This window comes from Eleutherodactylus coqui, chromosome 2, assembly GCF_035609145.1.
Source record: "Eleutherodactylus coqui strain aEleCoq1 chromosome 2, aEleCoq1.hap1, whole genome shotgun sequence".
In the NCBI taxonomy this organism is placed as follows: Eukaryota; Metazoa; Chordata; class Amphibia; order Anura; family Eleutherodactylidae; genus Eleutherodactylus; species Eleutherodactylus coqui.
Window position 1 is genome coordinate 161,304,686 of NC_089838.1, and position 20,053 is coordinate 161,324,738.

Below are 20,053 nucleotides of genomic sequence, written 5' to 3' on the forward strand. Positions count from 1 at the left end.
TCATTCTGCAGAACCATGAGCAGCATTATCCTGGGACAGGTAAACTCGTTACCTCCATGTATGTTGTATTGTGAAACATTGTGGCATTTTAAAATAAACACACTCTGAACTTTGACTCAAAACTGATGACACCAAGTCATGGAGGTGGTCCGTGACAGCTTCTCTTTGCATCATGCACAAATGGGGAGAGAACTGTCATGCTACACAATGCAAGTGGGACTTTGCACCAAAATTTGCACTCTAGAAACTCTGCACCAAAATTTGCAAATAATATTTTCTTTGCAGATTTTTTAGCAGTTATGTGCCAGATCAGCATCAAATCTGCTGAAAACTCTGCTGCTTGTCAAATCTCAGAAATAGGAAGTAAAGGAAGTGGTGCCATTTTAGTGAATGTACTACATAGACTAGAATAGGATAAGTGATAAAAGTCTGATTATTGGGGGTCTACACAGTGACAACTACACTGATCCTAAGAACGAATCATGGTGGGCTTCCTATACCCACCCACAATGATGTGGAGAGTGAATGAAACAGTGGACACGCATGCACAGTGCCACTCCATTCATATCAATGGAGACGATGGAAATAGCTGAGCACTCGACTACCTGCAGCTGTGTCAGATACAATGAAGGTTTCTATACCATAATATGTGATACCTTGGGACATCAGTTTTTCCTCATAATATATATATATATATATATATATATATATATATATACATATATATATATACAACACTAGGATAAAAAGCTGCATAGACAGTTATATGGGAATTTGGGCTTACAGAATTTTTTTTCTTACATTAGCATCACAAGCGGGTTGAATGTTAATTCAATTGACCATCACCTTGTATTTGTTTTCATTGTACATTGCTAACTTTATTCTAGTTTACATACAAAGGGCATGTATATAGAAATGTCTCTTCTCTAAATTTCACAGCTTGTTCAGGTACTCTCTAATGTTTTGGTCAAGTAGGCAATTTAACTGCCACATTCTTCGAAATTGGATGTGCAACCATTTATGACCCCTCTTTGAGTATGATCACTCAGCCAGTTGTGAATCCACCTAATAGTTGCCTTTTCAATTCTATATTTGGTTATTTTTTTCAATAAGAATGGTATGAGATTAGGGATGAGGGAGTATACTCGCTAAAGCACTGCTCGCTCGAGTAATGTGCTTTAGCCGAGTATCTCCCTGCTCGTCCCTGAAGATTCGGGGGCCAGCGCGGGGGGCGGGGAGCTGCGGGGGAGAGCTGGGAGGAACGGAGGGGAGATCTCTCTCTCCCGCCCGCTCTCCCCTGCTCCCTGCCGCAACTCACCTGTCAGCTGCGGCGGCTCCCGAATCTTCAGGGAAAAGCAGGGAGATACTCGGCTAAAGCAGATTACTCGAGCGAGTAGTGCTTTAGCGAGTATACTCGCTCATCCCTATATGAGAAGCTTTGCGATTGCTTTACTAAGGTCAAGATACTGTATACCGCATTTTCCTGATCAACCCAGTTAGTGATTAAATCATAGAAGGAAATTAGATTCGTCTGGCATGACTTGTTTATTACAAACCTATGCTGGTTCCCATGATCACTATGCCATACTTTTTTGAGAACTTCGCCATCTGATGTAGAAAGGGTTCCTTCATATCTAATACTTCTCCAGGCGGCCTATAGTAAATGCCTACAATAGGTCCTTTCTGTTGTTCTCTCCTTGTATTCTTACCCAAACAGTTCCTACAGAACTACCATGCTCAGAAGCTTGAATACCTCTTATAAAAAAGGTAACCTTTATTGAAAAATTGCTAAAATCACTAGAGCAGAGCTTTAACTAACAAACACATAAACCTAGAGGCAAAATTCTTCTTAGGAGGAAGTGCAGTTTTGGCGGAATCTAACAACAATGTCCGCTAGAGATGAGCGAGCACCAAAAATCTTCGGGTGCTCAGTACTCGAGTCGAACTTTTCGCAATGGTCGAGAGCTCCTTTCGAGTAACGAACCTCATTGAAGTCAATGGGGGACTCGGGCATTTTTGTATGGGACCAATGCTCCGCATAGATAATTTGTGAAACACCGGAAAACCTCAGAAAGTCATGGAAACACCACAGAAACAGATAGGGAACGGCAGGGGCAGCATGCATGGCTGCATCTAAGGCTCCCAGCTCCAACTATTAAGCCAAAATGGGGGCAAGAGCCTGGCTGTCACCCCCTTAACAATTTATTTGGGACAGACTATAAGCAACAAGGCATACACGCTGGCACATCTTAGCTAAGCACCACAATAGCTGCAACCAAGGACAATCACTGCCTGCGGGTGACACTGCTGCCTCTTCTACTGGGTTCCATGCTGGCATTGCTGTCCAACCCCCCGTATGACCCTGTGTCCACAGCACACACAATATTTTCCCTGCGCAGCATTCAGCTGGCCTCATGCCACACGCTCGCTTCATAGCCACCCCCCCCTTATGTCGATTTATAAATGCGTCTGCGATGAGGAGGAACCGGAGACACACACTGCAGAGGGTTGGCAGGGCGAGGCAGTAACCCTCTTTGAAAGTGTGGGCGATAGCCCACCATGCTGATGAGAATTTATGATAAATTGATGTCCGATCATAATTCCAATCACGTGCCAGCACCGTCACAAAATTGTCAGGAGCCGCAAACGTGGGCATAAAGGGGACTCAGGTGCCAGCACTTCTACACATCTTCCCAATGCAGCAGCGCATACTAACACCAAAGATTGGTTTGAAGCAGGAGGTGTTGCAAAAGTAGCTACCACAGGTATACAGTGACCCTGTAAAAGTCTCATGAAATCCGTTTCCCTTCCTGTGAACGCTTCAATCCAGTATCTCGGATAACTGTGGCAATTTGTAGTACGAGAGATAATACATGCAGACCAACGCAGATCCCCAGACCCCAAGCAGGAGAAGGAGGTGGCATAATAAGCCCGAGAAACCATGACCGAGGTAGGGCCTGCAATACTCTGTGTGGGAAGCCCATGGTCAGGCTTGGTCCTAGCCTCCACCTTGTGTGACCCAAGGTGCCCGCGACTTACAACGCAATGGGAAATCCATGTGTCCCCACACAATTCATTCCGTGTAGGTGTCAGATTGCTGAACACTGCAAAGGGAAAGCCTTCTGCACCCTACCCAAGTCAGTCAGTGTATATGTGCCAGATAGCTAAAACACCGCAATAGGAAATCTTTGTGCACCCACAACATAGACGAGCCCATGAAACTCAAAGAAAGTATTAAACATGAAGCAATTACAGTGCCCAAACATGGCAGAGTTTCACCCTGCCCAGGACGTCAGCCTCTGCACACACCCTCAGCAATTGTGGGCATAAAGCGGACTGGGATGCTATTACAGCTGTGAACATCTCATTAAATCAGTTATGGTTGCTTTCATGGCTCCAAAGTCTGGATGAACCACAAAGAAGTTCCACAGGCCAAACCTGGCGCAGTTGCATCCCCGCCCAGGACTTCAGCCTCTGCCCACACCCTCAGCAATCATGGGCATAAAGCAGACTTTGATGCTAGTAAGGCTGTAAACGTCTTCTTAATTCAGTTACGCTTCATTTGATTGCTCTAAACCAGTGTCTCAGATAACTGTGGTAACATGAGAGCAAATACATGTCGACCAATACTGATCACCAGACCCCAAGCAGGAGGAAAAGGTAGCACTCTGCATCCTACCCAAGTCATTCAGTGTATTTTTCCCAGATAGCTAAAACACCACAATGGGAAATCTTTGTGCACCCACAACATAGGCGAGCCAATGAAACTCAAAGACAGTATTACACATGAAGAAATCAGAATGCCCAAACATGGCAGAGTTTCACCCGGCCAAGGACCTTGGCCTTGGCCCACATTTCTGCCGAATTCATTCTTTGTATGTGTTAGATAGCTGAACAACGCAATGGGAAAGCCTTTGTGCACCCACAGCATAGAAGAGCCCAAGAAACTCAAAGACAGTATTAACCATGAAGAAAAGAGAGTGGCAAAACATGGCAGATTTTCACCCAGCCCAGGACCTCGTCCCACACTTTTGCCTGAGTCAGTCAGTGTATTTGTGCCAGATAAGTAAAACACAGCAATGGGAAGACTTTGTGCACCTACAGCATAGGCGAGCCCATAAAACTCAAAGACGGTATTACACATAAAGAAATCAGAGTGCCCAAACATGGCAGAGTTTCACCCCATCAAGGACCTCGGCCCACACCCTCAGTAATCGTGGGAATAAAGCGGACTCGGATGCTAGTACAGCTGTAAACGTCTCATTAATGCAGTAATGCACCTTTTGTTTGGCCCAAACCAGTGTCTCAGATAACTGTGGTAACACGAGAGCAAATACATGTTGCCCAGCGCTGATCCCCAGACCACAAGCAGGAGGAATAGGTGGCATAATAAGGCCGAGAAACCATGACTGAGGTAGGACCCGCAATACTCTGTATGGGAAGTATGTGAGCGGGCCCTGGGTCAGGCTCGTTGCCAGCTTCCACCTTGTGTGACCCAAGGTGGCGTGAGTTACATAGCTATGGGAAAGCCATGTGTCTCCACACACTTCATTTTGTGTATGTGTCAGGCAGCTGAACATCGCTATTTGTGCACCCACAGTATAGGCGGGCCCCTGAAACTTTTCTGTTGCAAGAGTATGGGTGAACCCCTGAAACCTTTTAGTAGCAAATGTATAGGCGGACCCCTCCAAACTTTTAGTAGTAAGTGTATAGGCGAACCCCTGAAACCTTTTAGTAGCAAGTGTATAGGCGAACCCCTCAAGCCTTTCAGTAGCAAGTGTATAGGCGGACCCCAGTAACATTTCTGTAGCAAGAGTATAGGCGAACCCCTCAACCTTTCAGTAGCAAGTGCATAAGTGGACCCCAGTAACATTTATGTAGAAAGAGTATAGGCAGACCCCTGTAACATTTCTGTAGCAAGAGTATAGGCGGACCCAAGTAACATTTCTGTAGCAAGAGTATAGGCGAACACCTCAAACCTTTCAGTAGCAGATGTTTAGGTGGACCCCAGTAATATTTATGTAGCAAGAGTGTAGGCGAACCTGAGAAACATTGGTGTACCAAGAGTATAGGCGAACACCTGAAACAATTTGGTTACCAAGTGTGTAGGCGAGGGCCGGAAAAATTAGTTAGATAACAGTATAGGCAAGGGCCTGAAAAATTGATGTACCAAGAGTACAAGTGTACCCCTGAAAAATTGCTCAACCGTGAGGGCAGGTGAAACCCATAAACATCTTTTAAAGATACAGCTCGCTGTTTCTTAATTTGTAAAAGAGCCTGGAGGCACCCCTCCAAAAGAATTGGTTTCAGTTTAGGTATATAAACTTTTGAAACTTTTAAAAATTGTAAAAAAAACTTTTAGACAGAGCCTTTTGGGCTCCAGAAAAATTGGCAGTTCAACGTGATGACATGCTGTTTTAAGAGAAATAGGAGGAGGAGGAAGAGGAGGAGGGATAATATCTGAGAGAGATTGACGAAACAATCATTAGGTTCCGCTGCTTTCTGCCGGTGGAGAACAGAAGTCTGTGGAAATCCAGCCTTTGTTCATCTTTATGAGTGTAAGCATGTCAGCGCTGGCAGTTAACAGGCAGGTATGGTTATCCGTGATGATCCCCCCAGCTGCACTAAACACCCTCTCTGACAAGACGCTAGCGGCAGGGCAGGCAGGCACCTCCAGCGCGTACAACGCAAGTTTGTGCCATGTGTCCAGCTATGCATCACTCTCGCACCCATTTCCTCTTCGGGAATGAGAGTGGAAATGTTCTCCTTATACCGTGGGTCAAGAAGTGTGTACATCCAGTAATCTGTGTTGGCAAGAATGCGTCTAGCGCGAGGGTCACGGGAAAAGCAGCCTAACATTAAGTCACTCATGTGTGCCAGGGTCCCAGTACGCAACACATCGTTGTCCTCACTAAGAGGATGACTTTCAGGATCCTCCTCCTCCTCCTCTTCAGCCCATACACGCTGAACTGATGAGAGGCAAGCAGCATGGGTACTCTCTGTAGTGTGGCCAGCAGTCTATTCCCCCTCCTCCTCCTCCCCCTCCCCCACCTCTTCCTCCTTCACAACACGCTGAGATATAGACATGAGGGTGGTCTGGCTATCAAGCGACATACTGTCATTCCCCATCTCCTGTTCCAACCGCAAAGCGTCGGCCTTTATGCTTAGCAGCGAATTTCTCCGCAGGCAAAGCAGCGGGATGGTAATGTTAATGATGGCCGCATCGCCGCTCACTATTTGGTTAGACTCATTAAAATTTCCGAGGATCTGGCAGATGTCTGCCATCCATGCCCACTCCTCAATAAAAAATTGCTGAGGCTGACTACCACTCCGCCGCCCATGTTGCAGCTGGTATTTCACTATTGCTCTACGCTGCTCGTACAGCCTGGCCAACATGTGCAGCATAGAATTTCAGTGTGTGGGCACGTCACACAGCACTCAGTGCTCTGGCAGCTGAAACCAACATTGCAGGGTTCTCAGGGTGGCAGCACCCGTGGTGGAGATGCAGAAATGTGCGCAGACGTGGCGCACCTTGCCGAGCATGTAAGACAAGTGGGAGTAGTTTTTCAGAAACCACTGAATCACCAGATTGAAGACGTGGGCCAGGCATGGTAAGTGTGTGAGGCTGCCGAGCTGCAGAGCCGCCACCAGGTTACGGCCATTGTCACACACGATCATGCCCGGATGGAGGCTCAGTGGCAAAGGACAGAGGTTGGTCTGCTCTGTCAGACCCTGCAACAGCTCAGGGGCCGTGTGCTTCTTGTCACCTAAGCTGATTAGTTTCAGCACGGCTTGCTGACGCTTGCCCACCGCTGTGCTGCCACGCCGCGTGCTACAGACTGCTGGCGACATGCTCACACTTCTTAATTGAGAGGTGGAGGTGGTGGAGGAGGAGGGGGGGATTTGGAGAAGGTGGCATAAAACACTGCAGATACCAGCACCGAGGTAGGACCTGCTATTCAGGGTGTGGGTAGGACGTGAGCGGTCCCAGGCTCTGACTCTGTTCCAGTCTCCACTAAGTTCACCCAATGTGCTGTCATGGAGATATAGTGGCCCTGCCCACCAGTACTTGTCCACGTGTCCATGGTTAAGTGGACCTTCCAAGTAACCGCATTGGCACAGTTTATGTTGCGGGAGACATGCTGGTGTAGGGCGGGGACAACACATCGGTAAAAATAGTGGCGACTGGGGACCAAGTAGCGCTGGACCGCCGCCATCATGTTTTTGAAAGCCTCCATTTCCACAAGCCTGTACGGCAGCATCTTCAGACTGATTAATTTGGCAATGTGTATGTGCATGCAGGTGGGTGGCGGCGTATTTCCACTTTTGCTCTAACGCTTGTGTTAGTGACAGAGAAATTGCTGGATGGAGTGGAGGACCGTGGAGGTGAGGGTGTGGGTGCAGGCCGGGAGGCGCTCGTGCCTGCGTCCTGGGAGGGGGATTGGATCCGTGTGGCAGGTTGGGGCACAGGGGAAGAGATAGTGGTGCTTGGCCATCATATGCCTGCGCATGCTGGTGGTGGTGAGGCTGGTAGTGGTGGCTCCCCGGCTGATCTTGGTGTGACACAGGTTGCACACCACAGTTCGTCGGTCATCCGCCCTCTCACTAAAAAAACATCCACACCTTTGAACACCTAGCCCTCTGCACGGACGTTTGCCACGAGGGAGTGCTTTGGGAAACAGTTGGGGGATTCTTCACTCTGGCCCTGCCTCTACCCCTGGCTACTCCGCTGCCTCTTCCAACCTGTCCTGCTGCTGAACTTGCCTCTCCCTCTGAAGCCCTGTCCTTAGTAGGCTTAGCAAACTAGGTGGGGTCAATCACCTCATCGTCCAGCAGCTCTTCCTCCAAATCCTGCGTACGCTCCTCCCTCGGACTTACTGCCCTTACTACTACCTCACTGACAGACAACTGTGTCTCATCATCATCCTCACCCACAAAAAGCTCTTGAGACAGTTGCTGGAAGTCCCCAGTCTCATCACCCAGACTCCGTGAACTTTCCTCAGGTGAGAGAGGAACCGCTTTTTCTCACTCAGGGCAGGGACCCGAGAACAGTTCCCGCTAGTCTGCCTGCTCGGAATATGTCATTTTTATGGAGTGAGGAGGCTGGGAGGAAGGACGAGCAGCCAGAAGATTTAGAGGGGCAGTCCCTAGGCCGGGAGTAGTGGACTGCGTAGAACACTGGGAGGTTGATACATTACTGGATGTGTTTTCTGCCATCCACGATAGGACCTGCTCGCACAGCTCTGTTTGTAATAAAGATCTACCACGCGAACCCGCAAATTGTGATATGAATCTGGGGAGCCCAGAAACTTGCCTCTCTTCTAATCCCTCAGCAGCCGGCTGTGATTCAGCCCGCCCAGGAACTCGACCTGTGCCCACACCCTCACTTGGACACCCGCGTCAGCGTCCACGTCCTCAACCCATCATGGCGGATTAAGGATAGAGCAGGGCCCATATAAATTACCCCACTGTACAGCGCTGACAACTGTGGCTAGTTCAACGCACACAGAGACTTGTAGATAGCGGAGGCTCTGTGCTGTGATTTGAAAAAATTAACCCACTGTCTTGCGCTGATATCTAGGGGTCATTTACCGCTCACAGAGACTTGTAGATAAGAGAGGCTGTATGGTGTGGGAGAAAACTCTAAAGCCAGTGGATAGTGCTGATAACTGCGGCTACCTCAACCCCCCCAAGGAAAGGGGATTGTGTGATGCTCTGCACAGAGGCAGAGCTGAAATACTTTGCAGTGGCCTAGGAAATATGAGAGTACTGTTTCGCGGTGAGACCTCTGTCTAATGCACTGCAGACTGAGAACGGTATAACTGAAAGGCTTTGCAGTGGCCTGGGAAATATTAGAGTACTGTTTCATGGTGAGACCTCTGTCTAATGCACTGCAGGCACAGAACTATATAACTGAAATAGTTTTCAGTGGCCCAGGAAATATTAGAGTACTGTTTAGCGGTGAGACCTCGGTCTAATGCACTGTAAGCTAAATACAGTACAACTGAAATGCTTTGCAGTGGCCTAGGAAATATTAGAGTACTGTTTCACGGTGAGACCTCTGTCTAATGCACTGCAGACTGAGAACGGTATAACTGAAATGGTTTGCAGTGGCCTAGGAAATATTAGAGTACTGTTTCACGGTGAGACCTCGGTCTAATGCACTGCAGACTGAGAACACTATAACTGTAGCGCACTGCACAGGCCTAGATGCTTAAAAAAAAAGAAGGGTGCACTACTGCTCCCAGCCAGCCACAACTATAATGCACACAGTGAGGAGTAGCCCTAAGAAGGAACGTTTGGGTTCTTGTACAGAAGATCCTGACTGTAAAACTTTCCTTATCTCCGCAGCACTGTCCCTAAACTCTGCGTAATGCACTGCAGACTGAGAACAGTATAACTGAAATAGTTTGCAGTGGCCTAGGAAATATTAGAGTACTGTTTCATGGTGTGACCTTGGTCTAATGCACTGCAGACTGAGAAATGTATAACTGTAATCCTCTGCACAGGCCTAGATGCTTTAAAAAAAAAGAAGAATGCACTACTGCTCACAGCCAGCCACATCTATAATGCAGAGTGAGGAGTAGCCCTAAGAAGGAATATTAGGGTTCTTGTAGAGAGGATCCATGCTATAAAACTTTCCTTATCTCAGCAGCGCTGTCCCTAAACTCTGCGTAATGCACTGCAGACTGAGAACGGTATAACTGAAATGGTTTGCAGAGGCCTAGGAAATATTAGAGTACTGTTTCACCATGAGACCACGGTCTAATGCACTGCAGACTGAGAACGGTATAACTGAAATAGTTTGCAGTGGCCCAGGAAATATTAGAGTACTGCTTAGTGGTAAGACCTCTGTCTAATGCACTGCAGACATAGAACGATATAACTGAAATAGTTTGCAATGGCCCAGGAAATATTAGAGTACGGTTTAGCAGTGAGACCTCTGTCTAATGCACTGCAGACATAGAACGGTAATACTGAAAGGCTTTGCAGTCGCTTAGAAAATATTACAGTGCTCTTTCGCGGTGAGACTTCGGTCTAATGCAGTGAAGATTGATAACTGAAAGGCTCTGCACAGGGCTAGACGCTATAAAAAAAAAAAAAAGGGTGCACTACTGCTTCCAGCCAACTACAACTAAAATGCAGACGGTGAGGAGTAGCCCTAAGAAGGACCATTGGGGTTCTTGCAGAGATGATCCCGACTGTAAAACTTTCCCCATCTCAGCAGCTCTGTCCTTAAACTCTGCCTAATGCACTGCAGACTGAAAATGCTATAGCTGTAATGCTCTGCAGAGGGATAGATGCTTTAAAAAAAAAAAAAAAAACTGGTGCACTACTGCTCCCAGCCAGCCACAACTGTAATGCACACAATGAGGAGTAGCCCTAAGAAGGACTGTTGGGGTTCTTGACGAGAGGATTCTACTCTAACACTTTCCCTATATCAGCATCAGCACTTTCCCTAGCCACTGCCAGCATGCGTCTGAGGCGAGCTGCGGGCGGGACCAGTTTAAGAACTCGGCGGTCACTCACTGCTGTGATCAGCCCAGCCACTTACTGCTGTTGGCGGGCAGAGGGCTGGCACGTCACAGAAGGAAGTGGCAATGCACCGTTTAGAGCCATTTTCTAGCCAATAAACATGTGGGGAAGGGAAATGCAATTCACTCGAGTGCCGCGTGGTGTTCGTCTTGAGTAACGAGAATCTCGAATACCCTAATACTCGAATGAGTAGCAAGCTCGGAAGAGCATGCTCGCTCATCTCTAATGACCGCTGTACCGATGAAAATGCCATCAGGTCATCTAAGATTATGGACACTTCAATCCCCACAAATGCAAAAATAACTATTGCATAGACTGTCCTTTTAAATCACTAGAAATCACCTCCGAAAATCTAAAGTAAATATCTGGTGTGGAGATTAAAGTTCAATAACTTCAGCTTTTTGGTAAGTCTGCGTCCCTAATGATTTCTGCCAGACATTACCTAGCCCAACTCCCCCTACACGATAGAAAGCAGCAAAGAATATTGCAGCAGCGTCACCAGTCTTGAAGGTTCGTCTCCAGCCTATAGATAGATTGTGCTATCAAAAACCAAGCCATTCCGTATGCTGGCTTTTCTGGTAACCCTCCAGCTTCTGTTGGACCACTAAATCAATGTCTTGGATCCAGTATTCAGGACATTACTGTCTCCATCAACACTCTGCAACTTATTCCTACCCAGATCTCCTTTTTCACTCTACTTCTTATTCCTCCACATATCTTTTATATTTTCACAATCCTTCTATTACATACTTTTCTCTCCTTTCTGTTCTTTACATGACCACATTTTCCTACTCCACATCCACTGCTACCATAACGTCTGCCACCACTTCCACAACCACCTCTGGCTATGCTCCCATCTGCTACCACACTTTTCACTAAATCTGTTTACGTTTTTATATTTTTGAAAATAATATTTTTATGTTTGCTTAACAGAAAAAAATCACAACCAGGAGATTGTTTGAAATTGTTATTGGCAACTGAAGGCATTGATATTGTTGGACTTTCAAGTTATATATGGCTAGGATGGAATATTTTAATTGGGGCCATAGTTCATTGTTTATTTTTTATAATTTCAAACAGCGTTCTAGTAAAATAGTATTTCTTTTAATCATTTATTAGTGTCTGTTTTATTTAATCAAAAATTTCTTATAGGGTATTTTTTAAAAATGTGCTCCCTAGTTAAACTCTAGGTTACATAAAAAAGCCTTCATTCAGCATCCTTCCTGTATGGACATTAATGAAATGCTTTCTTAGTATAACCTGGCCTTTGCTATGCTCTTGCAGCTATTAAATATGTGGGCTAAAAATAATTAAATCACTGTCCCTTTATGTTTGTGAAAGACCTGGTCATGAACTGTCATTATAGAATGCATGTTGCAGCTAAGTGAATTTGACAAAACTCAATTATTTACTGAAATATGATTTCAAAGAGAGCAAATTCTATCATTTTATTTCAATATAAAGCTTGAAAACACATTTCAAGATTTGAACAGTTTTTAATTAAATAAAAAAGCATTTCTTGAAAAGCAGTTGCATGAAACAACTTTAACGATGATCACATAAGCCGATGAAAAAGACAATCTCTGTTGTCAAGTTTGCACACCACTGACACTAGAGTACTGCCAGGGCACGGCATCTTTGGAACTCAAGAAGTAGTGAAGACATCTCACACACAGGCAGTTAAAGTAGTGGGCTGGCCAGGACACCAGTTGATAGCACACAACAGACTTTTAGCGCAGTATCAACTGTAGTTGACTTGGGGTGACTACCCACTACCGTTTTTTTTTCGCTGCGATTTCGCTGTTTTTTTCAGATGTCTATGGGACTTTCTAATGTTAAAACCGCAATGCACAAAAACCGCAATTTACCACTGAATTGTGTTGTTTTTGTGCATTGCGATTTTAACATTAGAAAGTCCCATAGACATCTGCAAAAAAGAAAATACAGCAAAATCGCAGCGGAAAAAAACTGTAGTGGGTAGTCACCCTTAACCTGGATAGCCTGGACAGGTAAAAACCCTGACTAACAATTATTCCAAAGACACACTCCATAATTCTTCATGCCAGGCTCAGTCAATACTTTAAACTCTTCTGCCGGACATTTGGTCACCTCTGTAGGTATAGGTAAAACAAGTTTGTCATTAGAGAAAAAGCTTCATCAAAAAAAGCTCTAAGGTTTGGGACAGTAATTAAATCTCAGAGAATTTGCAGACTGATCTGAAGAATCCCAGAATCACCTGTATTGCCATAGGCATCAACATCAATAGCAACAAATTTGTGCATCACCACCACCATCAAAACTACAGAAAAGTAGTTTTTTAAATTAAAGAAGCGAAACCCAAAAAGCAGTTGCTGAAGCACATGTACACTACCGTTCAAAAGTTTGGGGTCACATTGAAATGTCCTTATTTTTGAAGGAAAAGCACTGTACTTTTCAATGAAGATAACTTTAAACTAGTCCTAACTTTAAACAAATGCACTCTATACATTGCTAATGTGGTAAATGACTATTCTAGCTGCAAATGCCTGTTTTTTTGTGCAATATCTACAAAGATGAATAGAGGCCCATTTCCAGCAACTATCACTCCAGTGTTCTAATGGTACAATGTGTTTGCTCATTGGCTCAGAAGGCTAATTGATGATTAGAAAACCTTTGTGCAATCATGTTCACACATCTGAAAACAGTCTAGCTCGTTACAGAAGCTACAAAGCTGACCTTCCTGTGAGCAGATTGAGTTTCTGGAGCATCACATTTGTGGGGTCAATTAAACGCTCAAAATCGCCAGAAAAAGAGAACTTTCATCTGAAACTCGACAGTCTATTCTTGTTCTTAGAAATGAAGGCTATTCCATGCGAGAAATTGCTAAGAAATTGAAGATTTCCTACAACGGTGTGTACTACTCCCTTCAGAGGACAGCACAAACAGGCTCTAACCAGAGTAGAAAAAGAAGTGGGAGGCCGCGTTGCACAACTAAGCAAGAAGATAAGCACATTAGAGTCTCTAGTTTGAGAAACAGATGCCTCACAGGTACCCAACTGGCATCTTCATTAAATAGTACCCGCAAAACACCAGTGTCAACATCTACAGTGAAGAGGCGGCTGCGGGATTTTGGGCTTCAGGGCAGAGTGGCAAAGAAAAAGCCATATCTGAGACTAGCCAATAAAAGAAAAAGATTAAGATGGGCAAAAGAACACAGACATTGGACAGAGGAAGACTGGAAAAAAGTGTTGTGGACGGATGAATCCAAGTTTGAGGTGTTTGGATTACAAAGAAGAACGTTTGTGAGACGCAGAACAAATGAAAAGATGCTGGAAGAATGCCTGACGCTATCTGTTAAGCATGGTGGAGGTAATGTGATGGTCTGGGGTTGCTTTGGTGCTGGTAAGGTGGGAGATTTGTACAGGGTAAAAGGGATTCTGAATAAGGAAGGCTATCACTCCATTTTGCAACGCCATGCCATACCCAGTGGACAGCGCTTGATTGGAACCAATTTCATCCTACAACAGGACAATGACCCTAAACACACCTCCAAATTGTGCAAGAACTATTTACAGCAGAAGCAGGCAGCTGGTATTCTATCGGTAATGGAGTGGCCAGCGCAGTCACCAGATCTGAACCCCATTGAGCTGTTGTGGGAGCAGCTTGACCGTATGGTACGCCAGAAGTGCCCATCCAACCAATCCAACTTGTGGGAGATGCTTCTAGAAGCGTGGGGTGCAATTTCACAAGCTTACCTCAACAAATTAACAGCTAGAATGTCAAAGGTGTGCAATGCTGTAATTGCTGCAAAAGGAGGATTCTTTGACGAAAGCAAAGTTTGATGTAAAAACAATGTTATTTAAAATACAAATCATTATTTCTAACCTTGTCAATGTCTTGACTCTATTTTCTATTCATTTCACAACGCATGGTGGTGAATAAGTGTGACTTTTCATGGAAAACACAAAATTGTTTGGGTGACCCCAAACTTTTGAACGGTAGTGTATATGTTTACCATCGACTTCACCTAGACAGTTTGAAAAATTGTCTACAGTTTGAAAGCCTGCTACAACCTGGAGCTAAATCTCCTTGGTTAGGCAAGGCATTAGGATTAGGCAAGGCATTCACGGTGTATGTGCAAATCACAATTCCGGAAACGGTCAATTTGCCCATCATAAATTGGAGATCCAGAGATGCATAGGTCTCTTTTGTGGCCAAAAATCTTTACAAAAGCGGCGGGGGGAGGCGGGGGAGAGCAGGGAGGAACGGGGGGAGATCTCTCTCTCTTCCCCCCGCTCCCCCCTGCTCATTCCCACAACTCACCACTCATCCCCGCCGGCACCCGAATGTTTTGAGACGAGCGGGGAGGTACTCGCAAAAGGCATTACTCGCTCGAGTATTTGCCCTTAGCGAGTATGCTCACTCATCTCTAATATTTAACTGCATATAGACTACATTAAGTAAAAATATAGTTAAATACTATCAGCCAATCAGGAGGCTGGAATCGGCACATGTGACAGGGGCGGAGCTACGCGATGATGCGATGACGCGTACAAGGGGGCGGAGCCAAAACGCCGCTGCTACCGAGCCGAGCCGAAGGGAGAAGACCCATCTGCGCAAGCGCGTCTAAAAAAGCAAGAAGACACCGAAATTAGACGGAGCCATGGAGACGGGGACGCCAGCAACGGAGCAGGTAAGGGAATAACTTCTGTATGGCTCATATTTAATGCACGGTGTATATTACAAAGTGCATTAATATGGCCATAAAGAAGTACTTAACCCCACTTGCTTTCGCGAGACAACCCCTTTAAGAGGAGTATTTAAGATTAACAATATCACTACTTTAAAAAGATGAGCAAAATCTCCTAAGGGAAGATAGGGAAACATCATTGGCTCAGTGGCACATTAATGGAGCATAATATGGCTCCAAGTTACAAAATCCACCCAATAAAGTATTAAACAATCTTTGGCCTGTTTACAGCTTTTTGATGCCTGTGTTCCTAGGTTCTGTCCCATGGTTACACCTGGTTGCTATTTTAGAAGGCTAGTATTAAACCTGTGATGGAATACGAAAATTTGAACAGGCCTTTACGATATCCATACACCTATGAAATTTGTCACAAAAATACACATTTGGCAAACAGATACGTGCGCTTGGTTCTCGTGAGAGTGCATGCATTCAGAATACGGAGGCAATATCTAAATCTGCTATCAGAGCAGATGATCTTCCAGAATATGAAATGTTGGCCCTGTTAAAATTTAACTGGCCAATCTTTATGTCCAACAATATCTGCTGTTGTGGGAGCTTCAGGTGCCTATCATATACATGGCATCCAATTTTTCTGCCAATAGAAATGTAATGTGTATGCCATGTTTAAAGGGTGATTTGACACATCATCCTACCCTTGTAACAATTGCTGACCAACAATTAGTATGTCGGTCAGTGCTTCTTTGCTTGTTGAATAGAGGATCTGTATTATATGTATGTATTTACTATGATTGTTCATCCTCATACAAAGTACATTGGTTGTCATAACATGTCCACTTACATATAGAAATGTTATGCCAGTGAGCAAGGATTTATAGATAGTCACAAAAAAGACATGATCAGCCAACACAAGTATTTGCTTATTTATTGTTTGATCATTGGCCCTTTTACACATGCTGATGATGGTAGATCCAAATGTTGGGACAAACGTTCATGACTGGTCAATGTCCAGTGTAAAATAGGCCGAACTGCAACCCTCTAATATAAAAAAAAATGATTCTTTCTTACCACAAGTTGATGAGCAGCTTCTCATCAGCACATATCGCATTCTTCATCATGGTGTTGGCATAGGTCAAATCAAGCCTAAGGATTTCAAGCAGCCTGTCAAATGCTTGAAATTGAAGTCAACAAAATTAAATGAACTTCTCTGTAGTCAAAGAAATGTAAAATTAAATTAGCAAACCACATTTCAAAGCGTGCTTTATTTTTAAGCAAAAAAGCCATGATGCCAGAAGTTCAAGAACGTGATGCTCCTGGCCCTCATTGGCTGCAGTGGTCACGTGAGTTCCTGTGACATCATCTGTAACAACAAATCCAAGGACTGAGCCAGCTGCAGCACTGCATCCCAGTAGTGGAGTGGTAAGTAAAGCTCTGTTTTTTATTTGTACACTGGAGGGGTCTCATTGAAAAGGGGTTGTCCAGTAGCCAGAAACCCCCTTTAATGAACTGACACCTGAGGGCCCGTAGATCTTGTCCCATGTGCACATTCATTTCTCCAGATTCTCTGAATCTTTTGATGATATGCTCTATAAATGGTGGTATAATCAAGGTCTTCGCAATTTTGTGGAAATTTTTCTGTAATTCTTCCACAGTTTTTCAGATGCAGTCTTTTACAGATTGGTGAACCTAAAATATGGTTCTTTGAGATTTCCAAATCATTGCATTCTTTCTTTCTTTTTTTTAACATCTTACACAGCATCCCAAGTTTTTAAATATATATATATATATATATATATATATATATATATATACACTACCGTTCAAAAGTTTGGGGTCACATTGAAATGTCCTTATTTTTGAAGGAAAAGCACTGTACTTTTCAATGAAGATAACTTTAAACTAGTCCTAACTTTAAACAAATGCACTCTATACATTGCTAATGTGGTAAATGACTATTCTAGCTGCAAATGCCTGGTTTTTTGTGCAAAATCTACAAAGGTGAATAGAGGCCCATTTCCAGCAACTATCACTCCAGTGTTCTAATGGTACAATGTGTTTGCTCATTGGCTCAGAAGGCTAATTGATGATTAGAAAACCCTTGTGCAATCATGTTCACACATCTGAAAACAGTCTAGCTCGTTACAGAAGCTACAAAGCTGACCTTCCTGTGAGCAGATTGAGTTTCTGGAGCATCACATTTGTGGGGTCAATTAAACGCTCAAAATCGCCAGAAAAAGAGAACTTTCATCTGAAACTCGACAGTCTATTCTTGTTCTTAGAAATGAAGGCTATTCCATGCGAGAAATTGCTAAGAAATTGAAGATTTCCTACAACGGTGTGTACTACTCCCTTCAGAGGACAGCACAAACAGGCTCTAACCAGAGTAGAAAAAGAAGTGGGAGGCTGTGTTGCACAACTAAGCAAGAAGATAAGCACATTAGAGTCTCCAGTTTGAGAAACAGACGCCTCACAGGTACCCAACTGGCATCTTCATTAAATAGTACCCGCAAAACACCAGTGTCAACATCTACAGTGAAGAGGCGGCTGCGGGATTTTGGGCTTCAGGGCAGAGTGGCAAAGAAAAAGCCATATCTGAGACTGGCCAATAAAAGAAAAAGATTAAGCTGGGCAAAAGAACACAGACATTGGACAGAGGAAGACTGGAAAAAAGTGTTGTGGACGGATGAATCCAAGTTTGAGGTGTTTGGATCACAAAGAAGAACGTTTGTGAGACGCAAAACAAATGAAAAGATGCTGGAAGAATGCCTGACGCCATCTGTTAAGAATGGTGGAGGTAATGTGATGGTCTGGGGTTGCTTTGGTGCTGGTAAGGTGGGAGATTTGTACAGGGTAAAAGGGATTCTGAATAAGGAAGGCTATCACTCCATTTTGCAACGCCATGCCATACCCAGTGGACAGCGCTTGATTGGAACCAATTTCATCCTACAACAGGACAATGACCCTAAACACACCTCCAAATTGTGCAAGAACTATTTACAGCAGAAGCAGGCAGCTGGTATTCTATCGGTAATGGAGTGGCCAGTGCAGTCACCAGATCTGAACCCCATTGAGCTGTTGTGGGAGCAGCTTGACCGTATGGTACGCCAGAAGTGCCCATCCAACCAATCCAACTTGTGGGAGATGCTTCTAGAAGCGTGGGGTGCAATTTCACAAGCTTACCTCAACAAATTAACAGCTAGAATGTCAAAGGTGTGCAATGCTGTAATTGCTGCAAAAGGAGGATTCTTTGACGAAAGCAAAGTTTGATGTAAAAACAATGTTATTTCAAATACAAATCATTATTTCTAACCTTGTCAATGTCTTGACTCTATTTTCTATTCATTTCACAACGCATGGTGGTGAATAAGTGTGACTTTTCATGGAAAACACAAAATTGTTTGGGTGACCCCAAACTTTTGAACGGTAGTGTATATATATATATATATATATATATATATATATATGTGTGTGTGTATACATATATACACTACCGTTCAAAAGTTTGGGGTCACCCAAACAATTTTGTGTTTTCCATGAAAAGTCACACTTATTCACCACCATGCGTTGTGAAATGAATAGAAAATAGAGTCAAGACATTGACAAGGTTAGAAATAATGATTTGTATTTGAAATAACATTGTTTTTACATCAAACTTTGCTTTCGTCGAAGAATCCTCCTTTTGCAGCAATTACAGCATTGCACACCTTTGACATTCTAGCTGTTAATTTGTTGAGGTAAGCTTGAGAAATTGCACCCCACGCTTCTAGAAGCATCTCCCACAAGTTGGATTGGTTGGATGGGCACTTCTGGCGTACCATACGGTCAAGCTGCTCCCACAACAGCTCAATGGGGTTCAGATCTGGTGACTGCGCTGGCCACTCCATTACCGATAGAATACCAGCTGCCTGCTTCTGCTGTAAATAGTTCTTGCACAATTTGGAGGTGTGTTTGGGGTCATTGTCCTGTTGTAGGATGAAATTGGTTCCAATCAAGCGCTGTCCACTGGGTATGGCATGGCGTTGCAAAATGGAGTGATAGCCTTCCTTATTCAGAATCCCTTTTACCCTGTACAAATCTCCCACATTACCAGCACCAAAGCAACCCCAGACCATCACATTACCTCCACCATGCTTAACAGATGGCGTCAGGCATTCGTCCAGCATCTTTTCATTTGTTCTGCGTCTCACAAACGTTCTTCTTTGTGATCCAAACACCTCAAACTTGGATTCATCCATCCACAACACTTTTTTCCAGTCTTCCTCTGTCCAATGTCTGTGTTCTTTTGCCCATCTTAATCTTTTTCTTTTATTGGCCAGTCTCAGATATGGCTTTTTCTTTGCCACTCTGCCCTGAAGCCCAAAATCCCGCAGCCGCCTCTTCACTGTAGATGTTGACACTGGTGTTTTGCGGGTACTATTTAATGAAGATGCCAGTTGGGTACCTGTGAGGCGTCTGTTTCTCAAACTAGAGACTCTAATGTGCTTATCTTCTTGCTTAGTTGTGCAACACAGCCTCCCACTTCTTTTTCTACTCTGGTTAGAGCCTGTTTGTGCTGTCCTCTGAAGGGAGTAGTACACACTGTTGTAGGAAATCTTCAATTTCTTAGCAATTTCTCGCATGGAATAGCCTTCATTTCTAAGAACAAGAATAGACTGTCGAGTTTCAGATGAAAGTTCTCTTTTTCTGGCCATTTTGAGCGTTTAATTGACCCCACAAATGTGATGCTCCAGAAACTCAATCTGCTCACAGGAAGGTCAGTTTTGTAGCTTCTGTAACGAGCTAGACTGTTTTCAGATGTGTGAACATGATTGCACAAGGGTTTTCTAATCA